The sequence below is a fragment of the Microcebus murinus genome, chromosome 11 (genome assembly GCF_040939455.1).
Source record: "Microcebus murinus isolate Inina chromosome 11, M.murinus_Inina_mat1.0, whole genome shotgun sequence".
NCBI lineage: Eukaryota > Metazoa > Chordata > Mammalia > Primates > Cheirogaleidae > Microcebus > Microcebus murinus.
Window position 1 is genome coordinate 47,663,825 of NC_134114.1, and position 19,360 is coordinate 47,683,184.

General features: G+C 36.8%; 1 protein-coding gene and 2 pseudogenes across 11 annotated transcripts in view; 1 reads left to right on the forward strand and 2 right to left on the reverse strand.

The window, feature by feature from the left end:
- Nucleotides 1-19,360, forward strand: part of ERBIN (erbb2 interacting protein) — a 138,166-nt gene that overhangs the window by 16,462 nt on the left and 102,344 nt on the right. The window contains exons 2-3 of one of the 11 annotated variants that reach the window (XM_076008057.1): nt 4,004-4,121; nt 6,508-6,599. The exons of 9 other annotated variants lie outside the window; for them this stretch is intronic. The gene's annotated coding sequence lies outside the window, so the exon portion shown is untranslated. The remainder of the gene's footprint in view (nt 1-4,003; nt 4,122-6,507; nt 6,600-19,360) is intronic. One more of the 11 variants, XM_076008058.1, reaches the window with a different exon arrangement.
- On the reverse strand, nt 3,486-4,707 carry LOC142873707 (U6 snRNA-associated Sm-like protein LSm3 pseudogene; annotated as a pseudogene).
- LOC105882029 (WD repeat-containing protein 1 pseudogene) lies at nt 7,255-16,491 on the reverse strand (annotated as a pseudogene).

Sequence of the window (19,360 nt, forward strand, 5' to 3'; positions counted from 1 at the left end):
TGAACTTAGCCTCACAAGTAGCTGGGACTACAGTCACATGCCATCATGCCTGGCTAGTTTTTTAAAAATTTTTTGGTAGAGATGGGGTCTCGCTCTGTTGCCCAGGCTAGTCTTGAATTCCTGGCATCAAGCAATACTCCCACCTTGGCCTCCCCAAATCCTGGGATTACAAGCATAAGCCACCGCATCTGTTCTTTTTGTTTTCTTTCTTTCTTTTTTTTGAGACAGAATCTCACTGAGGCAGTAGGATCACTTGAGCCCAGGAGTTTGAGGTTGTCGTGACTTGAGTGCCATGATGTCAGCCTAGCTCACAGCAGCCTCAAACTCCTGGGCTCAAGTGATCCTACTGCCTCAGCCTCCTGAGTAGCTGGGACTATAGGCATGTGCCACCATGCCTGGCTAAATTATATATATATATATAATTTTATATATATATATAATTTATATGTATATATTTATATATATATATATAAAGTTGTCCAACTAATTTCTTTCTGTTTTTTAGTAAAGATGTGTTCTCGCTCTTGCTCAGGCTGGTCTCGAAGTCCCAAGCTCAAACAATCCACCTGCTTCGGCCTCCCAGAGTGGTAGGATTACAGGCGTGAGCCAGTGGGCCTGGCCTCTTTTTCTTTTTAATTAACAGAAAATGGAACTCTTTTTTTTCTTATTTGTTGATTGACTGATTGATTGAGACAGAGTCTCACTTTGTTGCCCAGGCTGGAGTGCCGTGGCGTCTGCCTAGCTCACAACAACCTCAAACTCCTGGGCTCAAGTGATCCTTCTGCCTCAGCCTCCCGAGTAGCCGGGACTACATATGCCCAGCTAATTTCTCTCTCTCTCTCTATATATATATATATATATGTGTGTGTGTGTGTGTGTGTGTATAGTTTTTTTTTTTTTTTTTTTTAGTTGGGCAATTAATTTCTTTCTATTTATGGTAGAGACGGGATCTCACTCTTAGGCTGGTTTCGAACTCCTGACCTTGAGCGATCCACCTACCTCTGCCTCCCAGAGTGCTATGATTACAGGTGTGAGCCACTGCGTCTGTCCAGAAAAGGGAACTCTTAAAACAGTGGGAAAAGTAAAATCCTGGAATTAATTTAGTTTATTAGTGACATAACTGAGATTAGGAAAATAAATCCAGATTCCTAACTCTCCATTGTTTTTCCTCATATACCAGCATTTTCCTAGGTTTGTTCTGAAGAATACAGTTTCTTTAGTACTATTTCCCAGAGATTTTTGGTAAGTTTTAGAGAAAAAGAGTTCTAGGTTCATGTAAGTGAGGAAATTCTGGGTTAATATACCTACCCCCCCTTTGGCAGATGCCAATTTGTCATAGATTGTTTTTAATTTCAGAAATAACTAGAATACAGTTTAATGTACAAAAAATGTTGGCATTAATATTTGAGCCAAGAAGTTGCATAGAAAGATTTATTCTAACGCAATGTGTAATTCTTCAAAATGATCTCAGGTTTTAAAAAATCGACTCAGGCTTTGAGTATTTTCAGGTTTAAAGAAAAATTGAGCCAAAAGTATAGAAGAAAGTTCCCCCTCTTCCCTCTCCATTTCCTATTATTAATGTCTTGCATTCATGTGGTACATTTGTTGTTACAATTGATGAGCCAATATTGGTACATTGTTATTAACTGAAGTCATTGTTTACATTAGAATTCACTCTTTGTATTGTCTATTTTATGCATTTTGACAAATATATAATGACATGTATCTACCATTGTTGCTAATCATGGCAACAGTCTATTCATTTATTATAGCTTATGGATAAGTGAAATGCATGATAGCAATGTTATAAGTCACAGGAAGAAGGAATTAGGAACCTGCGTTCAGATTACTTTTTACTAGTACATCTGGGAATAATGTATTATTGCTAAAATTACCTATATTAAGTTTTTGGAAACAGTTTTATTTATTTATTTATTTATTTATTTTTCACATATCCTTGGTAAGTTTTAAAGAAATGATAAACATTTGTTAATTCATGTTCATGGTTTTTGGAAAATGAAAATTTGAATGTTGGTCTATTGAGTACTGAGAAGAAGGCAAATGATTTAGATGAAAGCAGCTCTCTCATCACTAAATTTTCTAGTCATTGGTCTACAGCTCCTGGTTGGCCTCTTCTATACATTCTACTCATATATCAAGTCCACTCAACTATCATTGTTTCCACTAAAGGCCCCCTCCCATATTTAAATTTCCCTTCTTTAGATTTATAACTTTTTTTTCCAATTTTTTTATTGTGGTATGATACACATAAAATATACCATCTTAACTATTTCTAAATGTACTGTTGAATAGTATTAATTACATTCAGTTGTACAACCTTCACTACCATCCATCTCCAGAACTCTTTTATCTTGTAAACTAGAACTCTATACCTATTAAATAATAATTCCCTCCTTCTTCCAGCCCCTGGAAGCTGCCATTTAACTTTCTGTCTCTGTGATTTTGACTACTCTAAGTACCTCACAAGTCACTTGACATGATGTCCTCAAGGTTCATCATGTGGCCAATATGCCAGGATTTTTTCCTTTTGAAGACTGAATAATATTCCATTGTATGTATTTAGTACATTTATCTATCCATTTGTGAATGGGTACTTGGGTTGATTCCACATTTTAGCTATTGTGAATAGCACTGCTATGAGCATGGGTGTACAAATGTCTTTTTGAGACCCTGCTTTCAATTCTTTTTGGTACATACCCAGGAGTGGAATTGCTGGATCGTATGGTAATTCTATGTTTAATTTTTTTAGGAACTGCCATGTTGGTTTTCATAGCAGCTATGCTATTTTACATTCCCACCAACAATACACAAGGGTTCCAATTTCTCTACATCCTCACCAACACTTGTTATTTAATGTTTCTTTGATAGTAACCATCCTAATGGGTATGAGGTGATATCTCATTGTGGTTTTGATTTTGCATTTGATTAGTGATGTGGAGCATCTTTTCATGTGCTTGGCTATTCTTATATCTTCTTTGGAGAAATGCCAATTTAAATCCTTTGATCATTTTTGATTTTTTTTTTTTACTGTGGAGTTGTAGTTCTCTATATAGTTTGGATATCAATCTGTTATCAGATATATGATTTTGCAAATATTTTCTCCCATTCTTTGGGTCATTTTTTTACTCTGTTGACAGTATCTTTTTTTTAATCAGAAAAGAAACATCAAATTTAATTTAAAGGAAAAATATCAGAGATTGTCAAAACAGTGGAGAAAACCAACTCCTGAAAAAGTTCTGTATCTTGCTGGTCACATTTATTGAAAGGGTTGGAGAAAAGTGAAAATGCTATTTAACTTAAGAAGTTGTGAGTTAATCTGTAAATCAACTCAGTTCAGGAGTATAAGAATCCTTGAGTCATTTTTTAAAATATCAAAATATATGCAGATTTCTCTTTTGAATGTCTTATAAATTTAAAGAGGCAGCTGTACTAAGTCCTCTTATATTCTAAATAAATTATTTGTTTTAGCCAAGTCTCAGTGTAAGGGCAACTAGTACAGTACCATCTTCCTGGACAAAGGGCATTGGAATATTACATTTCATTGCTTTATATATGTCTTTATATGTTTCTTCATAAATTTCCATAATAGTTTTTTCCACATCTCCCAATATTATATTTAAATGTTGATCACAAGCATGCATTCTGCCTCAGACTTTGGTCATTTCTCATTTTCATGTAAATTTGTTGATGCAGGCTGAGCCTGATGAGATCCAGGGGTTCCTTTAGGGTGTTGGTAGTTTGTTGCTGGTCTACGTCATTTGCTATATTTCAAACCCTATGCCTTTTCCCTCCTCTCTTGATGATGACTAAAATTTTCATGAAATCCAATTTGGTTTTTTTTTTCTTTTTGTCTGTTTTTTTGGTTCATATATAAGACGTCATTGCCAAATCCAATATCGGGAAGCTTTTGCCATATATTTTCTTCTATGAGTTTTATAGTTTGGATTTATAACTTTTTTTTTTTTTTTTTTTTTTGAGACAGATTCTTGCTCTGTCACCCAGGCTAGAGTGTCGTGGCACGATCATAGCTCCCTGCAACCTCGACCTCCTGTGCTCTAGGGATCCTGCTGCCTCAGTGTCACAAGTAGCTAGGACCACAGGTACATGTCAGCTAATTTTTTATAAAGACAGTCTCTATGTTGCCCAGGCTGGTCTTGAACTCCTGGCCTCAAGTGATCCTCCTACCTTGGCTTCCCAGAGTGCTGGGATTACAGGCATGAACCACTGTGTCCAGCCTGCTTTACTTTTTAATTCATTTTTGAAGCTATTATCTTATGCTTTCGACTATATACTAGAATTAGGTTCTCAGAGTAGAGTATATCTTTGAATGTATGCAAGGTGAAAAGGGTTTAAGTGTATCAGACAGTTTCTCCCTGTCTCACCTATCTAGTATTCTTCCCACGTAGGAGCAAGGACTTGAGGCGTATTTCTGGAGGGTAATATAGAATGCAGTCTCTAGTCTCTCCTTGCTTAGGATTAATATATAACAATAGTATTTAAGTACCTACTTTTTGCTAAGAATTATTCTAGGCCTAGGGGAGAAGACAGGGAACAAATACACGAACTACCATTCGAGTTTATTTCTACTGTATAATTAGCCCTACTTTTAGTCTAGGAAATGAAGCAGCTCAGGTACATACATAGACGTAAGTTTTTGCCAGGATCTACTGTACCATTCTGCTTCATTACTTGTTTAGTCAGTTTGCTGTGCTAAACTTTCTAGCATATTTTTTTTTGTCTGTTTAAAATAATATGTCAAATGATACATCAAGGATGGCCCTTTTGATTAAATTTTCTTTTATTTATCCATGTTGGAATTATTTAAAATAGGACCCCTGTAGGTTCAACTTGATTATTATTTTTAATATTTTCTCCTTACAGATAAGATTTGAGGTAGCTTTTAGGAGGATGTAGATATATAGTTAATAGAAATAGAAAATCATATCCAGGGAAAGGAGTGAAGAAATAGATAATTTTCAAGGAATTTAGCATAGTTGCTGTGATAGAACATCAAATTTAGCCAAGTTTCCTGGTTGCCAAAATTTTCATTACCTTAAATAAAGAATATATCACAATTCTTCAGATGAAGCAAAGATTTTTCTTGCATTAAATTCTAAATAGTTTCTAAATTGTGAATTCTCTTATATAAGAGTTATTGAGTAATCAATGGACAGTGTTTTTTGTTTTTTTGTTTTTTTTTTTTGAGAGAGTGTCTCACTCTCTTGCCTGGGTTAGAGTGCTGTGGCATCAGCCTAGCTCACAGCAACCTCAAAATCCTGGGCTAAAGTGATCCTCCTGTCTCAGCCTTCAGATAGTTGGGACTACAGGCACACACCACCTGTGCCTGGCTGATTTTTTCTATTTTTAGTTGTTTGGCTAATTTCTTTCTATTTATAGTAGGGATGGTGTCTCACTCTTGCTCAGGCTGGTCTTGAACTCCTGAGCTCAAGCAGTTCTCTGCCTCAGCCTCCCAGAGTGCTAGGATTACAGGTGTGAGCCACCATGCCCGGCCTGGACAATTTTCTTGACGATTTTACAAGCATATGTTCTCTAGCTCTTAGGCTCTTTCATAATGATTTTTTTTTTAATAAAAAAGGAAGGGTAAAATTTATAAAAAACTCAGGGAAACAGGATTGTATGTGAAAGTAGACTAGTGTATTTTACAAGTGTAGATTTTTTATGTATTCTAACTTAAAGATAAAATATGCTAATGCTGTGCAAAAATGGCAAGAATATGAAATAAAGAGTAAAAGGTTAAAAAAGTTAAAAATATAATTACAAAAAAATTTAAAAAAGATAAAATAGACATGAATAGATACATTATTTCTTATAACCCCACAAAAATCATTGTTCTAATTTGGACTTTTGCTAGCTGAGTGGCAATTTCAGGACTTTACATTCTAATGAAAGGATGGCATATTAGAATTCTGTTTTGCTTCTTGATGCAAAATCAGGAAATGAGGAAATGATACGTTTACTATAATATTAAGAAAGTTAAGAAGTATTTATGTTTTCTGCAAGGGCTACTTGCTATTTTTTTGGTTTACTCAGGAGTCAGATTTAGATCTGCCTCTGTCACTTAATGCACAGGCTTTGCTGAGACCACTGAATACACCAAAGAATATGATACAGATGATTTTGGTTTAGTAAGTTTTTCAAGCTTTCTCATAGTTATCAATCACATGTCCGTGCTATTGAAAAATCCTCATTGTCCTAGGAATATTTAATTTGGGGCAGGATAATGTCCCACTTTGCTTGATGAGTTAGCAAAAAAACAAAAAAAAACAGTTCTGGGTAATTGAAGGATGAGAATTGCAGTGAAGTGTATTTAACATTGAATGGTTGAATGTTGAGATATGAGTGCCACTGACAGGGATTGTAAGTCTTTCAGTTAATGTTCAGCTCTTTGTTTTCCATGATAAATTAAATACTAGGATTAGTTGCCCTTTTTTTCTTTTTAACTTTTTTATTTTTATTTTTTTTAAGAGATGAGTGTCACTATGCTGCTCAGGCTGGTTTCAAATTCCTGGGCCCAAGCAATGCTCCTGCCTTAGTCTCTGGGTAGCTGGAAATACAAGGTATGTGCCACCATGCCTGGCTAGTTCTCTCTCTTTTTTTTTTAAACCTTTTTATTTTGAAGTAGTTTTGTATTTAACCCTCTTAGTGCGGTGGGCCAAAATATTGGCTTTCCGTCTAGGGCAAAAAGGCAATATTTTGGCCCGCCACACTAAGAGGGTCAAATAATTGCTAAGATAATTCAGAGGGTTCCTATATACCAATATATAGCCATGATGCATTTATCAAAACTAAGAAATTTACCTTGGTGACATATTGTTAAAGTACAAACTTTATTTTAATTTTGCCAGTTTTTCACTATTATAGTATACAATCCAAGTACCACATTGTATTTAGTTTTCATGTCTTTAGTCTCCTTCAGTCTGTGACAATTTCTCAGTTTTTGCTTGTTGTTCATGATCTTGATTTTTTAGTTTTATTTTTAAGAGCTTGCTTTATTTTTCATGTGCAAACTGTTACTATCCAAAGCTTTCAGAAGGACATGTACAGACATGGACACCCTGTAGAGAGATGAGGGTAATTGTTAAGGCCTTCCTCCCTCCTGTGGTGGGGCAGGCCCAAGGGGGCATGTTACAGAAATAGAGAAATGACATGTTCTGCTGCAGTTATAGTTTAGTCTCTGAATCGGTCCATGCAGAGGGAAGGTAGGGCTCCTCATTAGGTGATTGTTCTTTCCTTGACAGAGGCATTGTGGGAGGTCATGACCAGCAAGTGCTTGTCCAGCCATGTCAGGGTCCTGTCATGGTATAGTCAGTGTGCATCTTGGATCATGACTCTGGTTTCTGTTTACTCAGGGTTGAGATGTACACCCTCATGCCCATGCCACTGCAAACAAAGTCTTCATTGTCTGGAGACCAGGCTAGGCAGACAGTTTTTTTGCATGATGTCCATACAAAACATTGTTCTCTGAATAGCCACTGGCAATGCTGAACACTGACCACCTTGCTGGCAGCACACATGCCAAAGAAGGCACTGTCGTGGGAGTAGGCCACGTCTGTCATGGGGCCTTTGGCCTACAGAAGCTTGTCCTTACCCTTGAGCGTGGTGCCCAGGATGGAGTACAGGTAGACATTACCATCTGCGCCCCCAGCAGTCACAGTGTCCCTGCCAGGATGCACTGCCATAACTTCAGGCTTGTAGGTAGGGTTGTCGATGCTGAAGTACTTCTTCTGATCCTTCAGCAGGACGATCTGCCCTATGTGCACAACCGTGGCATAGCCGTGGCATAGCTGTCCCAGGGCCGACAGCTACATACTTTGCACATCCAGTTTCACAACTCCTTATCTGCTGTAGTCCCACAGCATGAAGTTGGTGTACCACACAGTATTGTCCATACTGCAGCTGACAAGCTGCGCAGACTCATTCACGATCACTCTGGACACCTGATTTGTGTGGCTTTCCCGGCAAAGGAAGGAGTGATTTTCACAGTAATTAATGTGTCTACCGTGGCTCCTGGAGTAGATGTAGAAGTTGCTATTGTTTTTATGTACCAGACACTGGATTGATTGACTGTGACCCTTGATGACCTGCAGGGGTTGCTGGGGTTGTTTTTGTCTAGGTAGTTGATGTACGCAGGGAGATGCTAAGCGGGTGGTCCTTCTGCCATAGGTGGCCCACATGCTGTTCCAGCACAGTGGAGCTCCTGGGAAACATGGTGATAACAGAATCATGTTGACATCTGAAATCTTTAAAGTTTTGTCTCTGGAAGCAGGAAGCAAATGGGTATTATCAGGAGTCCAACTAATGGCATAAACGTCATGGGCCTTGCTTCCTTCCAGTGTACACGCTTTCTCCCTACGTCTTCCTGTCATAGATGTGTATCTGGCCATTGCTACATGGGGAGGATTGTACAGCCAGATCGGGGCCCTCTAATGCAAGGAGTCCAGGGCTGGGGCCACTGTTGTTTAGGACTAAAGGATCTATGTTGCTACCTTTCTCTTTCCTGAAACTATTATGGTCATCCAATCTTTGGGCAGATTCCACTCGGATATATTATGCTTTTTTTTTTTTTTTTTTAGATAGGGAGTTTGTGGGAATATTTAATTTCAGTAATTTCCTGAGTTGTTCTTGGCAGTGGTACATTATTCAATCCAACCAAGTGAATTTTTTCTTTCCAGTTATTTGTTTTGAAGAGAGAAGCCATAAGATGAAGTTTACAGATGTTAAGACACAGATTACCTTGGAACCGTTTTTGGTTGTCAGTACTTTGCTATAAAGCAGAGATGCCATCTTCAAAAGCCAACAGGTGTCATGCATATACTCTAGGAGTGTTTGAGCTATGGGGGATTGTAGAGCATTTATTCATCATTCTTTTGTGGCTTTGCAGGAAATTAGATCCAACCAACCCCTCCAGAAAGTAAGGATCTGGATTCTTTTTTTAAAAGAAAGATATAAAATTTACTGATTTCAAAATGTTGTCTCCTCCCTCCTCTGCACCCCCCCCCCAAACAAACAACAAACCAAAAAACCTGTGGTGACCAAAGAACACCTGAGCTACAAGTTGGGTTTGATCTACCAATTGGCAGTTTGCTAGTAATGGATAGAGGGAAAGCCTGGCTTGGACTAAGACAGTATATTAAAGGCATAGATAACTCCTCCCCCCCAACCATATTATGCTAGATAGTAAATTTTGAAAATAATCTGTGGGGAGGGGAAAAGAAAAAAGGAGCTGAGCTGCAACTCCTGTTGCAGAGGTCATGTCCTGTTCTTGAACAATGTGTAAGAATTGGTGAAAATTAGTCTTTTCAGTCTACACATTGACTCTCGGGAAAGTTGTTAGCTAACAGATGGGAGTACTGTCCTGTATTAGAGAGTGAGGCAATCCCTTTGTTACATCTCAGCCTTAATCTTGCCAGTCTGGTTTTGTTTACACAGGGACTTCGGGACATCAAATTTGAGGATACTTAATGGAAATGATAAATAGAAAATTTTAGTTTCATTTTTTTCACAGTGCTGCTTCATCCTGCTTCATTCTGTTTTTTTGTGTGTTAATTTGCATTTATAGACACAGGACACTTTTATTGGTAAATACACTACAAATGTGATCTTTTTGTTTTTTTTTGAGACAGAGTCTCGCTTTGTTGCCCAGGCTAGAGCGAGTGCCATGGCGTCAGCCTAGCTCACAGCAACCTCAATCTCCTGGGCTCAAGCAATACTACTGCCTCAGCCTCCTGAGTAGCTGGGACTACAGGCATGCGCCACCATGCCCAGCTAATTTTTTCTATATGTATTAGTTGGCCAATTAATTTCTTTATTGTAGAGACAGGATCTTGCTCTTGCTCAGGCTGGTTTCGAACTCCTGACCTCGAGTAATCCGCTCGCCTCGGCCTCCCAGAGTGCTAGGATTACAGGCGCAAGCCACCTCGCCCAGCCCTACAAATGTGATTATTTATTGAGATTGGCACTTCCCAAAAGACAAAAGTTTAAAAATTAAACTTTAACAGTTTCAGGAGGAATATCTTTGCTCAAAGAATGAGGGTTTTAAGAACTGTAAAAAAAAAGTGCACTGTGTGTTCTTAGGAAAACTTTTATATAAGAAATGTTTTTAAAAAATGGTTTGGATTTTTTTTAAAAAGGTGCCAACCATAATTCTTGAAGAAAATTGTGCTAGCAAATTTGGGGACTAAAGAATATTTAGGAATTTTTGTGTTCACAAAGCATGTACTGAATTGGAAACATGGAAATTTTGAGCTTTTGGCATTGCTTCTCAATTGCTCTTATCTGTTTCATAAAAATGAAAAGAAAATCAAATCTGAAAGTGTGTAGCAATTCAGAATGTAGGCTAACATTTGTAAATTTTTATTTGAGAGAATTTTCTCATGTCCCAGGTAATTTTGATGATAGGACAAGGGATAACTTCAAGTCAGTAAAGTTGTTAGAATTCAGTGACAACTACTGTAGTCCCCCCTTCCTGTAGCTTAGCTTTCCACAATTTCAGTTACCCATGGTCACTGCAGTATGAAACCATTAAATGGAAAGTTCCAAAAATAATTTATAAATTTTAAATTGTGTGCTGTTCTGAGTAGAGTGATAAAATCTTGTACCATCCTGCTTTATCCAGGGTGGGATGTGAATCATCCCTTTGTCCAGCATATCCACACTCTCTACGCTGCCTGTTACTCTTTTAGTAACTTTCTGGTTATCAGAGCAAAAAACATAAGTATATATAGGGAAAATACATAACATGTGTAGATGTAGAGTTAGATACTATCTGCAGTTTTAGGCATCTTTTGGGGGAGTCTTGGAGTGTATCCCCCTCAGATAAGGGGGGATGACTGTATGGCAAGAAGAGTTCACACTTGTCTGATGTTATATCAGAATGTGGCTGTTAAATATTAGGAATATGCTCTGGTGGAGTGTCCACTGCACTGTTGAATCTTCTGGTAGCTTGAGATCAGAAACTGAAGACTCTTGGCAAGTAAGTGGGTGTGGTGATTGTGGTGATACTTTTAAAATGTCCTCATAGTAGTTATATAGCTTTTTTTTTTTTTAAAGGGTCTGGCTCTGTTGTTCAGATTGGAGTGCAGTGGCACAGGTATAGCTCATTGCAGCCTCAAACTCCTGGGCTCGGGATTTTCTCAGCTCAGCCTCACAAATTGCTAGGGCTATAGGCATGCACCACCATAATAGGGTAATTTTTAAAATTTTTGTACAAAGGGTGGTCTTAAACTTCTCATCTCAAGAGATCCTCCTGCTTCTGTGTCCCAGTGTTCTGGGATTACAGGCATGAACCACTGCACCTGGCCCCCATAATAGCATTTTTTTTTTTTTTTTTTTTGAGACAAGAGTCTTGCTCTGTTGTCTGGGCTTGAGTGAGTGCCTTGGCTCACAGCAGCCTCAAACTCCTGGGCTCAAGCAATCCTCCTGTCTCAGCCTCCCAAGGAGCTGGGACTACATGCATGTGCCACCATGCCTCGCTAATTTTTTCTATATATTTTTAGTTGTCCAGCTAATTTCTTTCTATTGTTAATATAGATGGGGGTCTCACTCTTGCTCAGGCTGGTCTTGAATTCCTGAGCTCAAACGATCCTCCCCCCTTGGCCTCCCAGGGTGCTAGGATTATAGGCTTGAGCCACTGTGCCAGGCCCACATAGCATTTTTTAAGGTAGTTTAACCATGCTACTATTTATGTATGGTAGAAATACTACAAACAGCTTAGGATGTATGGTTTTACACTGTGGCTTCTTTGAACTGTAGTCTTCAATGGCAGTTGAGTGATTCCCTATTATACCTATTTGAAATTTACCCAGTAAATCTATGTAGATGTTACAATGATCACCTTTTTCCAGCTTGAAGAGATTCTTTCCAGCCTTTGAATACATTGATTTTAATCATTACATTGGTTTTAAGCCATTGCAATAATAAAATTTTCTCTGAGTTGCTAGGGGCAATAAATGTTGGCATATTTATGAAGGAACAGGGTATAGTGTTAGTATATGATTTGGAAACTTCTGAGTGATCAAAGCAAGATCAATAAGAGTGACTTTCAAAAAAATCTTTAAATATCTGAGACACAACATAAACTTGAATGAACTGTTTGAAAGGTGGTCTTACTAATTAGCCTATCTAACAAAGGAAAATAAACCATCAAACAGAAAGAGAAATAAACTCACAACACAACTACCCTTTAATTAAAACACGTGTGGCCTAAATTGGTATCTCTGAGTTCTTTCTCCCTGTGTACAGATTTCACACCCTAATACTGTTCATTTGCATCTAAGAGAAAAAAACCTGGATTCTTTGTGTCCTAGGGAAAACCTCATAGGAAGTTATGAAGAAATTATATTGCTCTATGATAGGTTTTTTCAAAATGGAAATACTTTACTGTGTTCTGAGTGTTTAACTAAAATTGCTAAGTGCCCATTGTAAAAAAAAAAAAAACTGCACACAGTGTTGAGGTTTAGACAGTGAAAATGCTTTTTAATCTCCTACTGTGCAAAGTTAATGTTTAAAACTTTCAGAATGTTCAGATTTTTCTGCGAATGAATATAATTACAAAAATGCACTTATATTCTACATATTATTTAAAGTTTCCTGTTTTACTCAGTAATTTACTAGAGGCATTTATCTGTCATTTAAGTTTTTACATATAAATCTCCCCTTTCTTATTTAGCTGCTTAACAGTAGTTGTTTGGATGAATCAAAATATATTTAACAAACCACTATCGAGTGTATTTAGTTCCTTCTCCCACCATTTTTATTATTTTTAAATTTTAATTTAATATTATTTATTTTTTTGAGACAGAATCGCTCGCTATCATCAGGCCTATAGTGCAGTAATGTCATCAGAACTTACTGCAACTTCAAACTCCTAGGCTTAAGCGACCCTTCTCCTTTAGCCTCCCAAGTAGCTGGGACTACAGGCCTGCTACCATGCAAGGCTAATTTTTTCTTTGGGGGGTCTCAGAGGGGTCGTGGACCCGGTTATGCACAAGCAAGTGCTCTGGCGGTGCAGCCTGACCCCTTGTGTGAAAGGAAAGATGATTGTCGATGACATTTTTGTCAATTCCCTTAGTCTGCAGTCTCCTGCTTTTGCATTTGAATTAGAGAATTTGTGATGATGAATTTTAGGTATCTTTGGTGGGGAAGGTGCTTTTTGGTTTTGAGAGTAAGTAGCCAATTTGACACTATCCATGTGCTGGTTATCAGGAGAGATCATACAAGGAAGCCACTAATGAGATTTCCTAGGGTGCCTTATATAGTGCTGTATCTTTTTGGCGCTGCAGAAAACTAATTGGAATTTGATCAGAGAGTTGTAAATCCAAATAAGCCTTCATATAAGTTATGAAATATTAATATAATATTAATATTTAAATTAATATCTGCAAGAAATGCCTGTTAGAGTAATTGCTAAAGTTCTTGAATGTGTCACATTTTTTGAAGGCTATGTGGATGGAAGAATAGTTACTTTGTAAATGTGTAACGTATACAAAGATGATATTTTATTTTTGAATGCAGAAATTGTCTAGGTCAGTGACTTCCTTCCTAACCTCTGTTTCCACATTTATATAAAATTTGTTTTATTAGAGCATTTCTTGTTTTCTATGTTCATTGCCATTCGGAACATTTTATTTTCCAGAGACTGGAGAAATTGACTAATAAGCAACTAGAAAAATGTCAAAATCTGCCACTAATGCTTCAGAGTTTAAAATAAATTTACAGATGTGTACTACATATATGTGTATATGTGTGAGTGTATGTGCAGTTTGAGTGTGTAATAAATAAAGCCAAACATTAGTGCTTAAGCAATATAAAAGAAGAAACAATGAATTTGTACACTATGATTGTGCTTAGACCTTCATAATTTTTTTTCGTAGTATTCTATGTTAAATGAAGGTATGTTTGTATTTAGGCATTTCATAAATGACAATGTTTTATATTTATGTTTTTAGATTTAATACTGAGGAATTGGGTATACTAAATTATTTTTCCTCTACTTGAATAATTTTCATCAAGGCCCACAGTTTTCTTCAAACATGTTTCATCTTGAGATTAGGAAGGTAGACAAATAGTATTTGAACTGGCAAAATTATTTTTCCTTGACTGTAATATTGTCTGTGTAACTATACACTTTTAATTAAAGACTTAAAATCTGGTATTGTTTATTTATCATTGAATAGTTTGGTTTAGTAATACTAATTAAAGTTGGTTTTAAAATTTTAAAACATTCAAAAGTAGGATTGCTTCTGATTGTGATTTTACTTCATTTTTCATAGTATACTAAATTTTCCAGTTAAAGGTTTCTATATTTGTTCTCCAGATGATGTGCCCTAATATTAATTTTTCAAAGCAACAAAAAATACATCTGTCTCATTTTAGTATCAAGTCTTAATTCCATTATTCACAGAAGTGATTGAGTAATCAATGATTACTTTTAAAAGATAACTTTTTAATATAATGAATGAAAACTATTTTAGGATAGCTTTTATTACATAACAATTGTTATATCGATCCATCCAAATAAAGCTGAAGTAATTACTCTTTTGTCCTTTTATAAAATATTAATAATTTCTTATATATATTGGTATTTGGGAACTATTAACTGAATAATAATATTAAAGCAGGCAACTTTGAGGTGGCAAACGACTATACAAATGGAATTCTCAAGTTACTGCCCTCAGTCGACCATTTCTAGAGTTTACTGTTGAGCTTAAAAAACTTCACATAAGGCAGGGTGTGGTGGCTCATGCCTGTCTATAATCCTAACACTCCAAGACTGGAGAATCACCTCAGCCTATGATTTCAAGATACCACTTGGTGGGATGGCTCACACCTGCAATCCTAGCTCTCTGGAAGATCACTTGAGGTCAAGAGTTTGAAAGCAGCCTGAGCAAGAACAAGATCCCCATCTCTACTAAAAAATAGAAAAAACTAACCAGACAACCAAAATTAGAAACAAAAAATTAGCCTAATGTGGTGGCCAAGCACCTGTAGTCCCAGCTATTTGGGAGGCTGAGGCAGGAGGATCACTTGAGCCCAGGAGTTTGAGGTTGCAGTGAGCTTTGATGACGTCACTGTACTCTAACTGATTGACAGAGCAATACTGTGTCTCAAAAAAAACAAATAAAAAGTAAGACTTCATCACTATTAAAAAAAAAAAATTAGGTAGTATGGCAGTGTGTGCCTGTAGTCCAGCTACCCAGGAGGCTGAAGCAGAAGGATCACTGGAGCCCAGGAGTTTGCAGTGAGGTTGCAGTGAGCTGTGATGATGCCACTGCACTATAGCCCAGGCAGTATAGTGAGACCTTGTCTCAAAACAAACAAACAAACACTTCACATGCAATTGTTAGGGAAAATAAATAAGGAATATACTAAGTTACTTTACAAATGAAGATACTGCTTTTGGTAAGTTGTATTTGGTAGTGAAATTTTAATGTAGACAAATTTGATTTTCACTTCTGTTGTGACTTTCTTTTAAAGAATAAAGTCAGGTTCTGTGAAACTCTGATATTAGGTACATTTGGGTGAAGAGTAACACCTCACTTGTGGTTTGAGGCCTGAAATATAACTAAGCAATAATGAATCTCCATTATGTTTGCTTTAAAGCAGCTATTTAGTGATTGAACTTATGTGTCATTAATTCTAGAAATTTATTAAACATGGATTTTGTACTAATATCAGAGGAGGTTACAGAAATGACACTGAGTACTGGTTTTAAGGCATAATATTGCAATCACGTGGGGAGCTTTTATAATATATATGTGTCTGGACCATATCCCAGGCCTTTTGATGTAGAATCCTGCTGGCTGGAGGCCAGGCAATAGAGTTTGGTAAAAATCTGTAGATAATTCTGATTAAGATTACTGAAATTAATTCCGAATAAGATTACTCATCTGATTAAGATTACTAAAATTCTATCATTAAGGACTATATAGTTTGTCAGAAGAAGGAAAATTATGTTCTTGCAACAACATGGGCTGACTATATATAGTGACAGTAATAATAATAATTATAGCTAACATTTGTAGGGAACTTATCCTGTGCAAAGGATTGATTTTTAGTTACTGTAGATATTTGCACTAATCATTCTCAGTATAGCAGCCAGAGCAATCTTTTAAACATAAAGATATCACTCTCCTTGTTTAAAAGTCTCTAATGGCTTCTCATTGTGATTAGAATAAAATGTAAACTCCTTCTTATGATCTGTAAAATTGTACCTGGTCTGGTTGGGTTTTCTGACCTCATCTTCTATGATTCTCTCTCTGTTCAGTTGACCTGTGTTCACACTAGCATTTGTTCCCACGTTTAGGCATTTATACCTGTTCTTTTGGCTAGATTGCTTTTCCCCAGATCTGTGACAGGTTGCTCCCCATTATCAGATGTAACTTTCAGTGAGGTTTCTGTTGTTTACCCTGTCTGAAGTTTGCTCTTCTCAGATTCCTCTCTCCTTAACATGTTTTTACTTTATGGCACATACCTTAATCTGAATTTGCCTTATCATTTGCTATAAGAGTTTATTGTTTTCTCCTTCTTGGAATGTAAACCCATTGAGCCCATAAATCTTGAACATCTTTAGTTTTATGCCTATATCCCCTGGATAAATCCACAGGGTCAAATAGGGTGCCTTGAAACATCATCACATAAAAAGAAAATGGTGGTGCAGTTATCATAACGTCTGCTATAACAAAGTATGTTAGGCTTTTTCTGTTTCCTCATTTGAAAGTACTTATAGAGTTGAAAAATTTTTTTTTTTTTTTTTTTTGAGACAGAGTCTCGCTTTGTTGTCCAGGCTAGAGTGAGTGCCGTGGCGTCTAGCTCACAGCAACCTCAAACTCCTGGGCTTGAGTGATCCTTCTGCCTCAGCCTCCCGAGTAGCTGGGACTACAGGCATGCGCCACCATGCCCGGCTAATTTTTTATATATATATCAGTTGGCCAATTAATTTCTTTCTATTTATAGTAGAGACGGGGTCTCGCTCTTGCTCAGGCTGGTTTCGAACTCCTGACCTTGAGCAATCCGCCCGCCTCGGCCTCCCAAGAGCTAGGATTACAGGCGTGAGCCACAGCGCCCGGCCTGAGTTGAAAATTTTTTGTAAAATTATTTAGTATACTGTCATGCACCGCATAATGATGTTTTGGTCAATGATGGACCACACATACAATGGTGGTTTCATAACATTTTAATGAATGTTATGGAATTTAATGAAAAATGCCTATCACCTAGTGATGTAACTTTGTAGTACAGTGCATTACTTATGTGTTGTGATACTGGTGTAAGCAAACTACTGCACATACAGTTATATGTGGTACATAATAATTGATAATAAATGTTACTAGTTTATGTATTTACTATACTTTGTATTATTTTAGAGTATACTTCTGCTTATAAAAAGTAACTGTAAAATCAGCCTCAGGTCATTCAGGAGGTATTCTAGAAGAAGGCATTATTTTCATAGGAAATGACAGCTCCATGCCTGTTACTGTCCCTGAAAGACTTCTTTCAGTGGTACAAAGTATGGAGGTGGAAGACAGTGATATTGATGATCCTGACCATGTGTAGGTCTTGGCTAATGAGTCTTAGTTTTTAACAAAAAAGTTTAAAATGCAAAGAAAAGAAATCTAAAAATAGAAAAAAGGTTTATAGAGAAAAGGTGTGGTGGTTCTAGCTTCTTGGGAGACTGAGGTAGGAGGGTCCCTTGAGCCCAAGAGTTCAAGTTCAGCCTGGGCAACATAGTGTGTCTCTTACAGAAAAAAAATAAATAAATAATATTTTGGTACACCAGTACGGTGTGTTTGTGTTTTAAGCCAAGTGTTATTACAAAAGAGTTAAAAGTTAAGAAAAAAAGTTTATAAAATAAAAAGATTACAGTAAGCTAAGGTTTATTGAAAACATAATATCTTTTGGATAAATCCTAAAGAAGTGTAGCCTAAGTGTACAGTGTTTATAAAGTCTACAGTAGTGCACAGTAATGTCCTTCATATTCTCTCACTACTCACTCACTGGCTGATCCTTCTCAATTTCCAGTCCTGCCAACTGTATTCATGGTGAATGCCCTATACAGGTGTACTGTTTTTTTATCTTTTACACTGTATTTTTATAATACCTTTTCTATGTTTAGATACACAAATACTTAGCATTTTCTTACAATTACCTATATTATTCAGTACAGTAACATGTCGTACAGGTGGGTAGTAGGCTATATGATCTAGGTTTGTGTAAGTACACTCTCTTTGCACAGTGAAAGAATCACCTAACATAACCCATCATTAAGCAACAGACGACTGTGTTTCTCCTAACAAGGATGCCTTTAGTGAATCAGACTTTATACTAATTATCTATTGTGGAAAAAAATCTCAAAGTTAGTGATATAAATCAAGAAGACTCATTATTATTATCTATCATGATTCTAGGGCTTAACTGGGCTCAGTTAGTTGATTCTTGCTCAAGTTCTCATGTGGTTGCAGTTAGATGGTTGCTGGAGCTGCTTTACTTACATGTCTGGTGGTGAATCTGCCTGTTGGTCAGAGGCTGTGAGCCAGAGCACCTACGTGTGGCCTCTCAGATTTGGGTTTCCTTACAGCAAGTGTCTGGGTTCCAAGGGCAAGTGGATGAAAGGAAAAAGGCAAGGGCCTAAGTGGAAACTATTTTTAGCCTAACCTTGGATGTCATACAGCATCACTTCATTGTATTTCATTCATAAGAAGCTGGTCATTAAGGCCAGTCCTTATTCCAGTAGATGACAAGAGGATTTCACCACTTGAGGGGAGAAGTATAAGAGAATTTGTGGAAATGTTAAAACTACCACAGACCTTGTCCTGTAAAATTAGTTGCATTTCGTTAGGATTAAGTTCTCTAGTCAGTGTATGTGGAAAATGTCACCATGGAGACCATCATACAGTCTCTCTCAACAACAACCAGGATTTTCTTTAGGTTCTGGAAAAGGTCATTGTTTCTTCCACTGAATATCAAATAAGGTGTATTTGTGTTCAGTGCCTCTCCTATATGAAAAATGTATTTAACCATTAGAGCAGCATCCAGCAAGGTGCAGTTATCAGACTGTGAGAGGCTTTGTGGAAAAGAAAATTATTATCACTATCAAACTCATTGATTGAATGAAGAAGGTAGGTAGGCAGAAACACTTGCATTATTTCATTTATTTTAAAATTTAATTTAATTTTGGGAAAAGGGTATATTCCTCAATGCCTATGAAGTAAATACATGAATATGACTCCTTTTTTTTCCCAAATCTTTGTTTCAAATAAGAGAGGAAATATAATTGAGAGGCTTCTTCCCTTATACTGAAAATAATGCAGTATAGGATTTA